We start from the raw sequence: 15,593 nt of genomic DNA on the forward strand, positions 1-15,593 counted from the left end.
TCAATTAATATTAATAACTTGTTAAAGTCAAATTAAATTAAATGTATTTTATTTTTAATTTTTATTTTATACATTTATATTTAATTTATTATATTTTATTAATATGCATTATACATTTTTTGAATAAATATTTATATTTTATATATTTTATTAAATATTTAATTTATTTAATTTATGTATTTAATTTAATTTAATTGCGGTTCATTTTATTTTATATATTTTTTTCTTTTACAGAGTGATTGGATGGTCAGAAAAGTTCCTTATTTTAATATATTTATTTATTCTAAACTATACTATATGCAAAACTCGAGCACACAGTCGCTGCTTCTGATTGGCAGAAGAGCGCTCTAGCCACGCCTCATGTCTCAGTAGGCGGAGTCACAGATGTGTCAGTAGCAGTGTGTGTGAGTCAGTCCGACACTCTCAGTTATTTCAGCTCCTCCGTTAGGAATACTTTAAACTAGCAGCACACACACACACACACACACACACACACACACGAGGAATTTAATGAGTGTCTCCACATCAGCCCTGCTCCACATCACAGCAGCATAGAGGACAAACACTCGGTCACAGGTAAAACTAACCTACATTACACATCATCCAATGACATCTGTGTTAAACTAATGTATTGTTATTATAACATCGGTGGTGTCCTAAATGTCCGGCTGGACTACATCATGTGGCGGTGCCAGGAGGAAAATTCGCCATGTTTTGGCTGTCGGTGAAACAGTGGAGCTTTTGTTTTTGTTTGTGTCAGAGAAAAGCAATGTTGGATTTGTCACGTGAATGTAAACAAACATCAGCTGGAGACGCGTTTGTATATTTGTTGCATCAGTTTTTACCTCATATATGCTGTGTGCATATGGTTTGGGTGATGATGCACTGGTGTTTTTGAAGACTGTGATTTGTGTGTGTGGGTGTAAATGTGGGCGAGATGTATTGAGAGATCAGATGGACAGCAAGCAATCAGACGTGGAGGAGTGTGAGGAGCTTCATTCCTGCTGCTCAGCTAAAGGGAAAGTCTAATGTCGAGCAGATGTGCTGCTGAAATGCAGCTGGAGTCTGCTAAATAAGCCCTCATGAAGTGTACAATAACCCAGTTTGAACATGGACAGGATATACACTATATTAATATTGTATACATACAATATACACTATGTTAATATTGTAGTAGTGGTTTTAAGCTATGTTATTAGTTAGATTATTGAACTGATCTGTTGTGGTGAGTCTATCTGTTGCTATGGTTACACAACTATAGTAATATAAACAAATAATTAAAATTTTTAATTTTATTTGTGGTGTCATGTAGGCATGGGATGATAACCGTTTTAAAGGTATACCGCGGTTTGGTAAAGTCAAGGTTTTAAAATGTTCTTCAATACCGTTTCTAAGGTATGTGTAAGATTTTTTATTTACGTTTATTTTTAGGACAACAGTATCTCCAGCAGAAAACATATCCAAAGATGCCATTTATTTTGTAAAGAATTCAGTGTTTTTGAAGCTAACGAAGACAGCAGAAGTCAGCCTGACATGTTTACTGCTCTAAAATATTACAAATGTTTCTTAAAATAAAATATATTGTTTAAAATGGAAAAATGTACAAAGAGTATACTTTAGAGCAGTAACCACAATATTGTGATACCGTGATATTTTTATCCAAGGTTATACTGTCAGAATAATACACCGGCTCTTGCCTATTAGTAGGCCCACACGGAATCTGCGCGCGCAGAATTCCGCAGAATTCCGCAGATTTCTGCAGATTTTTAGCACATTATTAATTCTGTTTATTTACTTAAGTAAATGTGTAAATCTGAATTTATTCAGTTTTTATTTAGTAATTTATTACTTTTTATTTAATATATTAAGGTGTAAGTTATGATACTCCGCTGGATACTACAGAAATAGCAAAAAACGTCCGCAGATTCCGTCTGGCCCTGCCTATTAGGGATGCAACATTCATTCATTCATTCAATTTCTTGTCGGCTTAGTCCCTTTAATAATCCGGGGTTGCCACAGCGAAATGAACCGCCAACTTATCCAGCAAGTTTTTTTTACGCAGCAGATGCCCTTCCAGCTGCAACCCATCTCTGGGAAACATCCACACACACACTCATACTCATAAGCCCCTTTCACACAGTGATACCGGTAAATATCTGGAAAATTTCCGGAACGACTTTACCGGTATTTTTAAAAAAGCGCTGTTCAAACAGGCGAGGATGTTACGGAAATTTTCCGGAAAAGAGCATTCACACATCCATTCCAAAATACCGGTAAATTCTGACATCATTCACCACAAATGAGCTTTAAACGGCTGCGCTTGTGTTTGTAAACATTTGACTACATCACAAACTCTGTGGATGATCAATATTGTGAACAACTTTCGCAGGATCACTTTCGCATGTCGAGATGTTCATAATATGTGCGTGTGCAGGCGCTCACAGGCTGTTTCACAGGCACACGCAAAGCTTGAAGGTAAACAAACAACGGCTTATCATAAGCATCTCATCGATGATTATTTACACAGTTGGCATTAAGAAGAACATATAAACGTGATCTGACTAACTTCTAGCAGCTGAATGTGTCTGGAAAAATATTCAAAGGCTTTTATTCTCACAAACCGCGCGGACGTAAATGCGTCTGACTGTTGTGATTGGCTAAAGCAGACGTCTCACGTCAGCACGTTCTAGATGTGCACGCGCTTATTACGGGAATCTTCCTTCTGCATTCACACAGCGCAGCATTCCGGCAAATTGCCGGTAATGTTACAACTTCTCTTTCCGGAAAATAGCCAGGCAATTTTCCGGAAAGGTCTGTATGTGTGTAAGGGGCTATACTCTACGGACAATTTAGCCTACCCAATTCCCCTATAGCGCATGTGTTTGGACTGTGGGGGAAACCGGAGCAACCGGAGGAAACCCACGCGAACGCAGGGAGAACATGCAAACTCCACACAGAAACGCCAACTGAGCCGAGGCTCGAACCAGCGACCCAACGACCTTCTTGCTGTGAGGCGACAGCACTACCTACTGCGCCACTGCTTCGCCCCAGGGATGCAACAGTTATAGATTTTGGTTATATGATTATAGTCTGAGAAATAATCTCGGTTTTAGGGTTATCACGATTATTATGCATTCATCAATTTCAAACCCCACTAGTTTAGAAAATATGATGAAAACTCCTTATATTTTACAGTGTTATTTATTGCTGCTCAGTAACTAATTAATACTATAAAAATATTAAAATATCAGCATATTTTATTATACTATGATGAAATTAAAATCATTCATTCATTCATTTTCTTGTCGGCTTAGTCCCTTTATTAATCCGGGGTCGCCACAGCGGAATGAACCGCCAACTTATCCAGCAAGTTTTTACGCAGCGGATGCCCTTCCAGCCGCAACCCATCTCTGGGAAACATCCACACACACATTCACACACACACTCATACACTCGTACATTAGTGTTCATACAAACAACAAACATTTACAAAACATTTAACATTTTCCAAATAAATCAAACAATAAACAAAACATACCTTGCTCTGCTTGCCGAAGGGACACTAAAAGCTCAAGGCATTCTTTCGAGCTGTACCTGTTAGCTCGTGAACAAACGTGAACTGCTCTTACTCTGCTTTGTCTCACTTAAATCCTATCAGTCTAGAGCGCCCTCCTGTGGTGACTCCAATTATGGCAAGCAAAGCGAGTACATTAAATCATGGGCAGTGGGGTATATGCCGAAGCATGCTAATAGGACTTTTAATTTGCCAGTAACCTGGGTTAAGCGCTTCCGGTGAATTGAATGGCAATGCAAAATCCGGTGCGTTTAAGGTCTGTTTTCTTTAAAAAAATCAGCCATCTCCACTAGCTGAGTTATATCCGATATAAAGTGGGTCTCAGATTGTACAAGAAGCACTGCATTAAATTACATTCCCCCCGCCATATCTTTATAATATGAGCATTTATTTTACCCCAGTATATTCAATGGAGCTTCTGCGTTAGCCTGCCGATTCTGACGGGCGCGTGCGAGTAAACGGCTTTTTGTCTCGTTTTACGCTTGAGCAACTAAATAAATGCTAAAGCTTATTTAACTGAATGTATTTTAATGACATTACAACATCAATGCTGTATAAGGAACCGTATAAAATGGAAAAAAGTTCACAATAACAGGCCACCGGAAGTGTATCAGCATGGGAACAGCACTAGCTCGGCATATACCCTGTTACACTTTCAGCGCTCTCTCTGAAATCACTCGGTTGATCTCGACTGGTGGATTAACATTCACCACATGATCGCCATTATTTGTAATTTGTTTACTCTTCATGTACTGCTTCTTCCTCACACTTCTGCCGTTCAGCGCAAGAAGGTCGCTGGTTCGAGCCTCGGCTCAGTTGGCGTTTCAGTGTGGAGTTTGCATGTTCTCCCTGCATTTGTGTGGGTTTCCTCCGGGTGCTCCGGTTCCCCCCACAGTTTAAACACATGCGGTACAGGTGAATTGGGTTGGCTAAATTGTCCGTAGTGTATGAGTGTGTGTGTGGATGTTTCCCAGTTAAGACTGGGAGACTCCATTGCTCAATTAAATTGAGGCAACGAGTTTACTCTTCATTTAGTTTAGTCAAATAATTAGGGTTTTCAGTGCATTGTAAAATGAACTAATGGTATCGCAATAACCCTACTATCTTGCCCTTTCCCTTTGCCCTAAGCCTTCAAGATAAAGAGAATTGAGACACCCCTACCCCTTCATGTGAATACACAAAATGAGGCTGGATGGATGTTTCCCAGTGATGGCTTGCAGCTGGAAGGGTATCCGCTGCGTAAAACATATGCTGGATAAGTTGGCGGTTCATTCCGCTGTGGCGACCCCAGATTAATAAAGGGACTAAGCAAAAAGAAAATGAATGTATGAATTTTAGCATTAGCTTAATCATCATTCACCTTATTTCAAAACCACAGTCAGTGTTTAATTTAAACCAGTTATAAACACCATACTAACTGCAGTAATTACAGTATTATGGGTGACTGCTCATTTACTTTAATAATGGATTCTCAAGATATTCAGGTGTGTCTGCTGAGTCAGTAAAAGGCAAATCATGCTCTTATGTGTGTGTTAAATACTGTATTTGAAGTCTCATGCATGCACTATAGTTACAGTATTGCTGCTGAAAAGTATTACAATGGGGTAAAAATAGTTTAATATTGTAAAAAAAATGCAAACTATGGTCTTATATGCGTGTTAAATACTGAAATTTAGGAATAAGAGGCTCATGGAGTCTTACATAATTACAGTAAAGCACTATAATGCTGCAGAAACAGTTTAATACTGTAAAAAAAACTAATTATGCTCTAATATGTGTGTTAAATAGTGTATTATAGGAGTAAGATGTTTGTGTTAGTCTCATGCATGCATCATAATTACAGTATTGCCTGATGAAAAGCTTTATATTGCTGTAAAAACAGTTTAATATTGTAAAAAAAAGGCTAATTATGCTCATATATGTGTGTTAAATACTGTATTGTACCACTAAGAGGCTCATGAAGTCGCATGCATGCACCATAATTACAGTATTGCCTGATGAAAAGCATTGTAATGCTGTAGAAATAGTTTAATACTGTAAAAAATGCTAATTATGCTCTTATTATGTGTTAATTGCTGTATTGTAAGACTAAGAGGCTCATGAAGTCGCATGCATGCACCATAATTACTGTATTGCCTGATGAAAAGCATTATAATGCTGTAGAAACAGTTTAATACTGTAAAAAGTCAATTTATGGTCATATAATATGTGTGTTAAATACTGTATTTTTAGAGTTTGAGGCTTGTGAAGTCTCATGCATGCACCATAATTACAATATTAGCTGCTAAAAAGTATTATAATGCTGTAGAAACAGTTTAAAACTATAAAAAAGGCAAATTATGCTCTAATATGTGTTTTAAATACTGTATTATAAGAATAAGAGGCTCGTGGAGTCTAATACATGGACCATAATTACAATATTACCTGCTGAAAAGTATTATAATGCTGTAGTAACAGTTCAATACTATAAAAAAGGCAAATTATGCTCTAACATGTGTGATAAATACTGTATTTTAAGAATAAGAGGCTCGTGGAGTCTCATGCATGCACCATAATTACAATATTAGCTGCTGAAAAGCATTATAATGCTGTAGAAACAGTTTAACATTGAAAAAAAAGGCAAATTATGCTCTAATATGTGTGTTAAATACTGTATTTTAAGAATAAGAAGCTTGTGCATTTTCCATAATTACAGTATTGCCTGCTGAAAACGCAGTAGAAACACAATTTAGCTTACTGTAATCTCCATATACAGTATCCTACTGTAAAAAAAGTCAAATCATGGTCATAATATGTGTTTTTAATACTGTGTTTTTTAAGTAAGAGGCTTGTGAAGTTTGATGAACCTGATGAAAAGCTTTATATTGCTGTAGAAACAGTTTAATACGGTAAAAGAAATGCTAATTATGCTCTTATATGTGTGTTAATTGCTGTATTGTACAAATAAGAGGCTCATGAAGTCGCATGCATGCACCATATTTACAGTATTGCCTGATGAAAAGCATTATAATGCTGTAGAAACAGTTTAATACTGTAAAAAGTCAATTTATGGTCATAATATGTGTGTTAAATACTGTATTATAAGAGTAAGATGTTTCTGAAGTCTCATGCATGCACCATAATTACAGTATTGCCTGATGAAAAGCTTTATAATGCTGTAGAAACAGTTTAATACTGTAAAAAAGGCAAATTATGCTCTAATATGTGTGTTAAATAGTGTATTTTAAGAATAAGAGGCTTGTGCATTTTCCATAATTACAGTATTGCCTGCTGAAAATGCTGTAGAAACACAATTTAGCAAACTGTAATCTCCATATATGGTAAGCTACTGATTTATTACTTATATTTACAGTATTAAACTGTGTTTCTACAGCATTAAAATGCCTTTGATTCCTTGATTATTTACAGTTTTGTGGCTGTCAGTATTTTTACTGTAAATATACAACACGATATTTCATAAGTGTGTGTTTTAATATTAAACAACCGGCATTTGATGTTCAGAATAATGTCTGACTCTCCTATTGGTGATAATAATTAAATGTGGTTCATTAAGGTTAACTAATGGCATCCATTGCTTTCAATTGAGGCTAGGGCTGCACAATATTGTAAAAATCAGACGTTGCCATGTTGTGTTTTTCTGCGCTATATGTTGCGATTCATTTGGATCACACTTTATTTTAAGATTTAATTCTCCCTCTTAGCAAACCATTATGACTTTTGCTTCCTAATTTGCTCCTTATTTTTAAGGTATGGTGGTGGATTAGGAATACAGAATGTGTGCTTTATAATATCTAAATAACATGCATGCTAATAAGCAACTAGTTAATAGTGAGAATTGATCAGTAAAGTGTTACCAAATGTATTGATTTAGATTGATTGATTCTGTAGTGAGTGAATCATGTATACCATGTATTAAACGAACTGCATGAATAAATGCATCAAAGATAGAAGTGAAATAGACAGTGCATGCGGTTTTGTGTGTTTTGCAAAGTTAACATGCACTGCATATCTATGCAATGTGACTATTACTGATGCACACATTGCGATATCCATGCCGAAAGCATATATTGTGCAGTTCTAATTGAGGCTGTTATTATTCTGGCATGATTGGTGTCGTTTTATGTAAGAGCTGTTATTAAATGTCCTATTTGCGTCTGTTGGAGGATGTTTGTCCTGTCAGATTGTGTCATGTACGAATGACACTGAGAAAAGGAGGAAATGTGATAAATTCAGGCTATTTCTGCTGATAGGTGTCTCATTGCAGTGAAATGAACAAGCTGCCGTTTGCTGAAGTGTTCAGATATAGTGCTTATATGGCTTTATTGTTGGTCATTCTTTCACTCGTGATTGTGTTGTTCATATGTAGGTTATTGTCGCCCATGAGAGCATTTGACCTCATAGAGACGCTTTATCAAGGTCAGAACAGAGAGCTGCTTAAGTTTCTGCACATTATAATCAGATAACAATTATTTAATGTTTAAGATTTCAGTTTTATAAGCGTGCACTAATTTTTGGTACTATATGAAGCTGTCAAGACAATGGCAAAAAACACTTTTTGCTTTAATAATACCTTTTTTGTTTGTTCAAATTCATTTAATGATAAAAAAATAAAAATAAAATAAATAAATCATAATTTAAAACATAAAAAGAATAGTAAATTAATAAAAACAATAATAAAAATTTTAATAAATATTAATAATAATAATTGATTTTAAATAAAAAATAATAAAAATGAAAAGATAATAAAATAATAATAGAAATAGTAATAAATAATAATAATAACTTTATTATTTTAGTTATAATAATAATTGATTTAATATTAAATAATAATAAAAAATGATAAAATAATAGTAATTATAATTGATTTAATAATAAATAATAAAAAAATAAATATTAATAAAATAAAACCCATAAATTATAATAATTATAATAATAATAATTGATTTAACAATAAATAATACAAAATATAATAATAGTAAAATAATAATAATAACAACCATGAATAATAATAATAACAAATTAATTTAATAATAATACATAAAAGTATTAAATAATAATAATAATAGATTTAATAATAAAAAAATCTAAATCAAAAATAATAATACAATAATAATAATAATAATTATAATAGTAATAATTGATTTAATAATAAATAATAAAAATGAAAATAATAAAAATAACAATCGAAATATTAATAAATAACAATAAATAATAATAATAATAATAATAAAAAATAATAACACATTATTATTATTATTATTAGTATTATTATTATTATTATTATTATTATTTTAATTATAATATTTGATTTAATAATAAATAATACAAATAATAATAATAATAATAATAATAAATAATAATAATAATAATGCCCACTATTCTGTTTATTGCAATTTATGGCACAGAAAAAAAGGGAATAACTCCAAAACAAGCACATTTTTAAATTCAACATTTTAATGACAGTTCAGATTTCATTGCTATTTTGGCTGGTTGGAAGTGTAAAAAAAAAGTCAAACACTGTTTACATGGAAAACAACTAACATTTTGATTTTAAAATTCATTAGGGAAGACATTGCAAAGACACTTATGTCACAATTAGCATTATTTAATTTATCATTTATGCTTTGAATAGGTAGGTACATCACTTTTTTTTGGTGGATGGAGTTGCCAAGATAAAAATGTCATAAATTCATATTTTTTTTTACAAAAATTATGTAACGTTTTTAAACCCTCACTGAATGTTGAATTAAAAATGTATTTATTATTAAGTAGAGTTGAATAAAAGCATTTTACATGCAAAATAATTAATTAATATGTAAAAGGTTTTACTTATAAATCCCTCTTATTTTATTACTTTTCTATTCTGGAGGGTAAATAATGTCCTTTAATAATCTATTTAACATTTTAACTTTAACAATTCCATTGCATTGCCAAATTTAAAAGGAATTTATGTGAAAATCCCACATGACATGTTTTTGTTTTCCTTTTTACCTAGTTTTACTACTATTTTTCCTACTTATTTTTCATTTTTTCATTTACTTTTCTTTGACTTCCCTTATTTACAAGGGGTTGCCACAGCGGAATGAACCGGCAACTATTCCAGCATATGTTTTACGCAGTGGATGCCTTCCAACTGCAACCCAGTACTGGGAAACACCCATACACACTCATTCTCTCTCTCTCACACACATACACACACACACACACACACCCACACACCCATACACTACGGCCAATTTAGTTAATCAATTCCACTATAGCGCATGTGTCTGGACTGTGGGGGAAACCGGAGCACCCAGAGGAAACCCACACCAACACAGGGAGAACATGCAAACTCCACACAGCCGGGACTCGAACCAGCGACCTTCTTGCTGTACTTATTTTTACTCTACTTAGTTTTACTTTTAAAATCAGAATGCATCTGTGTATTTGAGAGCATGAGTCTCTTTAATGATTTAAAGTAGCAGCTAGAACAGATGCAGAATCCAAAGGTTAACCTCAGTGTTGTCTGTTAAACCCAAAGAAGATTTACCGTTAAATGTTAATTAATGTTGTCACACTGGATTAAAACATACTCAAAACCTTCTGCACCATGCGTATAACAACTTTATACTTTATAAAAATTAGATTTTTAAAAGGCAAATTATCTACAGAACTTTTTAAACTCAAAAACAGAGGAGCGTAACACTCAGATCAATGAGTCCAAGAAGTACAAAACCTTTGCTAATTTAAGGAAAACAAGTCAACAGACAGATTCACTCCACTATTAGGTGATAATATAGTACAAGAAGAGATTTAAAAGTGATTTTTGTTGGTAGTCCTGCTATTTTTGATTGAGAACAACAAACATCCTGCAGTGTTTTCAGCACAGCAATGTCTAAATAACTAAATTATCCTAAAAAGTGCGTCTGCATTTTTGCCAGTTTGATTTTGGGTTCCATTCATGTGTTTAATCACCTGAACAATACATTTATTACAGTATTTATTCATCTTTGTTAACATTAATGAAAATAAAGTTGTTAATTGTTCTAGTTAACTCACAGTGCAATAACTAATGTTAACAAGCACAACCTAGTAGAGCTGTGCGATCAATCGAAATCGAATGCTAGCTCTCTGCAATTCTCACATGGTCACCCTCTGAAGCTAAGCAGGGCTGAGGCTGGTCTGTTCCTGGATGGGAAAGCTAGGTTGCTGCCGGAAGTGGTATTAGTGAGATCAGCAGGGGGCGCTCAACCTGTGGTTTGTGTGGGTCCTAATGCCCCGGTATAGTGAAGGGGATTCTATACTTCTCAGTAAGTGCCGTCTTTTTGGGTGAGATGTTAAAACTAGGCCCCGACTCTCTGTGGTTGTTAAAAATCCCAGGATGTCCTTATTGAGCTGAAGCTTGACTACAAAATTAAATGTAAATCAAATCGCAGTTGCAATGTCTGTCAAAACAATTGCAATTAGTTTTTTTTTTTCAAATCGCACAGCTCTACAACCTAGGATTTTAATAATGCTGCATCCAAACTGTTTGGAAGCAATAAGTGTCCAAGAAGGTGTTCAAAATCTTTACACGCATTGACCTAGAGATTGTTTAGATCAGGGATGCCCAAACACAGTCCTGGAGGGCCGATGTCCTGCAGATTTTAGCTCAAACTTGCCTCAACCCACCTGCACAGATGTTTCTAGAAAGCCTAGTATGAGATTAATTAGCTAGCCCAGGTGCGTCTAATTGGGATTGGAACTGAACTTTGCTGGACACCGGCCCTCCAGAACCGAGTATGGGCACCCTTGGTTTAAATGCATGTCACTGATGAGAAGATGATGGATATTTACAGTATGATGATCGAAATGGCCTTAAACACCCAGCAGGCACAAGACGTCAACATGCTGTCAGATTGAAATTGTACCCTAACGTCATGGAGACGCTGCATTTTGTTTGGAAATGAAAATTGTGTTTACAACAGAACTCAACGTCAGCCTGATGTCACTGCCCAACGTCCAACCTAAGACCAACCAAATATCAACGTCTAATGATTTCACAGCTTGACATTGTGTTGGACGTTACCACTATGACATCTACCAGACGTTGAATTTTGGGTGCCAAACTAGGGTTGTAACAATATACCGGTATGACGGTCTACCACGATTTGAACGTGCACGATTATCATACCATGAACAATTGCATATCAACGGTTTTAACCCTTAAAGACCGAGACAGCCGCCCGCGGCTAAAAATAAGTATTGCTCTTAAATGTTTAATAGCTTTTGATCCGCTGATCCGATTCATACAGTTCAAAGATTGGCATAAAGAAGAGAATCTCAGCCTTCTAGTGCTGTACATAACATTCGCGGACTTTCAGAGGCTCCGGAATCAGTGCGGTTACGTCATCAAAATTTGACAACGCTAATTTGACAAAGAAACGCTCGTCACTGTGTCTCCGGACAAACCAGACACGATACATTGATGCATTGTCCCTCCTCCATGCCCAGATTGGTTCAAACTCGCTATATCACAACCAATAAGCATAGGTTTCACTTTTGTTTGTGGACCAAACAATGAGCTTTTTGAACAACACGGAATGAGAGATAGGCATACATTTATGTGCGGCTAAATAAAACGCAAAAAAAAAAAGTTTTGCATGAAATAATTCTCATACTAAGTACTTTTGCATGCACAGCAGCACAGAAACATGACAAAACAGTGACACAGCAAAGACGAACTGCTGCTCTTGCTGTTTTCAAAAGACGCAAATGAAGGTGCAGCTGTTTGTCTGCATTGCAGACAACCATATCCAAATCCATATCCACAGACAACCATATCCATGCTGGCACATAAAACCTAAGGATGTTCCATATTGAATCTAGTTTCGTTATGTAACTATTTATAGGATAGTAAATATTTATATCTATTTTTTACTGAGGATTTGCACCATGTTTATTTGGACTTTATTTGGAATTTGACACATTATTTATTATTTTCTTATTTTTTTATTTGTTCATTGTAAGTGGTGTTGTTTATAGTAACTGAAAATATATTATTTGGAAAAAGTCAAATTTGCTTCACTGTTCTATTATTTTGTAACATTTGTAACATACCGTATACCGCGAAACTGTCAAACCGTGGTATTGTTTTAGACGATTATCATACCGTAAAAAATTCGTAATCGTGCACGTTCAAATCGTGGTAAACCGTCATACCGGTATATTGTTACAACCCTACTCACTACTCATGAGTACTTTTAAAAGGTCTACTTTTTGCTCATACTCTGAGTAATATTTACAACAGATACTTTTACTCTACTCACACTACATTTTTAGGCAAATAATGGTACTTTTACTTAAGTATGCTTTTTCAGTACTCTTTCCACCACTGGTTATGGGTAAAGCAAAGACCCTGCGGGTCAGGTAGTGAAAACGGTAGGCTACAATTAATTAATTCGTTATGAATTAATTGATATTTAACAACCACCCCCACCTACAATGACGATGGCAATTCATATATATCGGTTTCATATTAGACATCGAACGATGCCAAATTAATCAACATCGCCCAACAGTATTATCTTTCTATTCCTTTCTATCCCTTTTCAGTGACCAAACTCTTAATGTATAGAACAGTTTATTAAAACTTATTTGTTTAAATACACCAAAATATAGAGTCTATATTCACTGATAAATGAATAAAAGTATGCATTTTCAATAGTGGGTCTACTCATTTATGCTGAACACTGAATAATTACCATAATAATACTACTGGAACATGTTGTAGAGTGTGACCCTATTTTGACCGGAGTTTCACTCTTCAGGAACTCTGAGATCAGTCTCCAGCCTGTGAAAGCAAAAGCTCATTTTTGTCATTGTATTGTTCTGTTTCCTTTTCCTTCCGGACTGAAAGCATTCGAGTCTTTCTGGAGGACATTAAAGCGACAGTTCACCCAATAATGAAGATTCTTTTGCTCACACTCAAGCGGTTGTAAACTTTTACGAGTTTCTTTCTTCTGTAGAGCACAAAACAAGATAACCTGAAGGAAAATCAGCCCTTGTTTACATCTATAGTAGAAACAGAAAACACTATTGAAGTCAATTCCAGCATTCTTCAGTATATATTCCTTTGTGTTCGACAGAAGAAAGGAGGAGGATGAGTAAATGAAGGCAGAGTGTTGATATTTGGGTGAACAGTCCCTTTAATTCTTGCTCAATGTGCCCTGGGTTTTGTTTTGCTTTATCTGATGCTGGTTTGACATGCAGCTGTTGATGAATGGCATTTCTTGGGTAGATGTGATCAGATTCAGCATTTCACAGAGGATGACGCCTGCGCTTTTCTTCTTGTCCACATTTGCATACAGTGCATGACTGGGAATGTCAGGAATGTGCCCAGCCTTAGGCAAGGAAAAACAGCTGTAATGTGGCTGTAAAACATGCTGGGATCCACACAATTCCTTAATGTTGTCCCAACACAAATCCATTAGTTTTTATAACCATAAAACAATCAAGTTGTCCCGAAAACCCTTAGGAAATGTGTTGTTTTAACTCATTTTAAGTAAGTAGTTTAAACAAGCAGAGAAAGTTTTTTGTTTTTTGAGCTGTTTCTCCTTAAGGCCTGTCGCAATAAAATCAATAAAGCAGCCTGTTCTGCAATACACAGACATCAGCTCAATCAATTATCCTGATGCTAAATTTAGGTAAATTATTTCTCCTCGTGTGAAATTTGAATTCAAATGTTTCTCCCAAAATGATGTTTAATGATGATCAGATTTTAAACAACAGTTTTAGTAACTAAACTCTTTTGTCTTTGCCATGATGATGGTACTTTATGTCTTACTACTTATTTTGCAAGATTACACTGAAAACTAGTATAAGAGTGGCTGATAATAATATATAAGCACCTTAGCATTCTTATATCAGTTTTATAAAAAATAAAAAAACACTTTTATTCCAGCCAAACTTAAAGAAATGAGACCTATCTTAATATATATATATATATATATATATATATATATATATATATATATATATATATATATATATATATATATATATATATATATAGTAGCGAGGCTGAGGGAAAACACAAACACAGTTGAGTAGAGTTACAATCAAGTCCCCGGAGGGTGCTTTATTTACAAGTGAAATGCGTGATTAAGTGGTGCTCTTCTTGGGGTGGGTGTTCGAGTGCTCCGGGGAGGTGGTGAAGGATGGTGAGAGTTCTGGTGTTGGATCGTTCACGAGCTGGAATCTGCAGGGTGAGAGACAGAGAGACACAAGCATTAGCGCTGGGAGTTATGTGAAAATGAAGCTCCTCTTCCTCCTGTGTGGGGCTGGCTTTTATCTCTCCCTGGCTGATGAGGTCCAGCTGTGAGCGATCCGGTGCTGATGAGGTTACAGCTGGGGTGAATTTGTGACCAGGGCAACGTGGCATCAGTAGACTCGCTACAATATATATATATATTAGAGCTGTGAACCTACACTAGTCTCACGGTTCGGTTCGGTTACGATTATCATGCCATCGATTTGGTTCAATTCGATATTTCAGTGCATCACAGTGCATTGACAGTGCTTTCCATACACAGTTTTATATTTTCTTCACAGCAGCAGTTCTTGTATTAAAATGTATGAATATATTTATATTTTTATACTATTTGTAATACAATTTTGTCATTTAATACAAACAGTCAGATTTATAAACTGTACCTTTAAACAAAACGAGCATTTAGCAAATAATATAAACAAATATAAACATCCAGCTCAATTTCTGATTTTGTCTAGTTCTCTTACACCTCTTTGATTGGTCACACCCTCAACAAAAACGGTTGCGATTGGCTCTTACGCGCTGCGTTCTTCACAGATGAGTGATGCTGATAAGCGGCAGGCGGCAGCGGCAATCTCACAGCTGATGTATGATAGACACGGTGGAGAAAACTCAGCAGACGCGCGCTCGTTTCCTTATCCAGAAGTAACGCTGTAAAACAGCCGAGAGGAGAAGAAAAGGCACGCCAGGAGGTCAAATGGGCCCCTGAGTGTGTGTGAGAAAGAG

At 35.2% G+C, this 15,593-nt stretch overlaps 1 protein-coding gene and 1 long non-coding RNA gene across 2 annotated transcripts in view; both read left to right on the plus strand.

Annotated features, from left to right (window-relative positions):
- The first annotated feature begins 419 nt into the window (after positions 1 to 419).
- inf2 (inverted formin 2) overlaps positions 420 to 15,593 on the plus strand; it is a 42,849-nt gene continuing 27,675 nt past the window's right edge. The window contains exon 1 of the mRNA XM_021467252.2: positions 420 to 576. The gene's annotated coding sequence lies outside the window, so the exon portion shown is untranslated. The remainder of the gene's footprint in view (positions 577 to 15,593) is intronic.
- The window catches only part of LOC141378500 (uncharacterized), a 171,226-nt gene continuing 167,945 nt past the window's right edge, over positions 12,313 to 15,593 (plus strand). Inside the window, exon 1 of the long non-coding RNA XR_012393182.1 lies at positions 12,313 to 12,719. This is a non-coding gene — a long non-coding RNA (uncharacterized lncRNA). The remainder of the gene's footprint in view (positions 12,720 to 15,593) is intronic.

The sequence above is a fragment of the Danio rerio genome, chromosome 17 (genome assembly GCF_049306965.1).
Source record: "Danio rerio strain Tuebingen ecotype United States chromosome 17, GRCz12tu, whole genome shotgun sequence".
Lineage (NCBI taxonomy): Eukaryota > Metazoa > Chordata > Actinopteri > Cypriniformes > Danionidae > Danio > Danio rerio.